The following is a 696-nucleotide window of genomic DNA, read 5'->3' as shown; positions in this document are numbered from 1 at the left end:
AGTCTTCCCCTGAGTGATGCCTCTCGGCAGTTCAAACTGTACTCTGAGCCTGCAGTTTGCTGGGTGTGGAGGGTGGCTATTGGGAACCCCGGCACTCTATTGTTTTGATTTTTTCCACTTGCCCCTCTCCCAGCACTGGCAAGATAGGTTTAGTTTTCGCCGCTGATGGGAGGGGGAGTTGGAGGTCAGGTGTCTCTCCCTTTCCCCGCGTCTTTATGTAGGCTCGTTCTGATAATCCCTCCCCCGGAAAGCCTAGGAGAGATTTTATGTGAATTCCCCACTGTATGGGAGATGGGCTGAGTCACACACACCTGTTTTGTTGTTGCAATCTGTCGGAGACTGGCGGTGGTTACGTCAGCTCTCCGAGATGGTGGCCGCTGGCTTCCTTGTTGGAGTTTCCGTTGTGGGGGATAGAACTGGACAGCTTCCTTCCCCATCTGAAATCCCGAACTCAGCCCGGGGCTCAGTGAGGGCACAGCTGGCAGAATTCCACAGAATCCGTAGCAACATTTCTCTCTGCTTGCTGGTCACTTCTCGGTGGCGCCCCGCCGTCTATAGCCGCGGGGCGGGCCGCGCGGATCAGTCAGCCTGGATCTCCGGTTGCACAGTTGGCTCGTGTTTGAGACTCAATTACCAGACCTCAGTGCTGGAAATCCTTCCTCTAGGTTTTGGTGCACCCCAATTTTGCTGTAAATT

Source organism: Marmota marmota, unplaced genomic scaffold (genome assembly GCF_001458135.2).
Source record: "Marmota marmota marmota unplaced genomic scaffold, marMar, whole genome shotgun sequence".
Classification (NCBI taxonomy): Eukaryota; Metazoa; Chordata; class Mammalia; order Rodentia; family Sciuridae; genus Marmota; species Marmota marmota.
Note: the sequence above shows the minus strand (reverse complement) of the source record.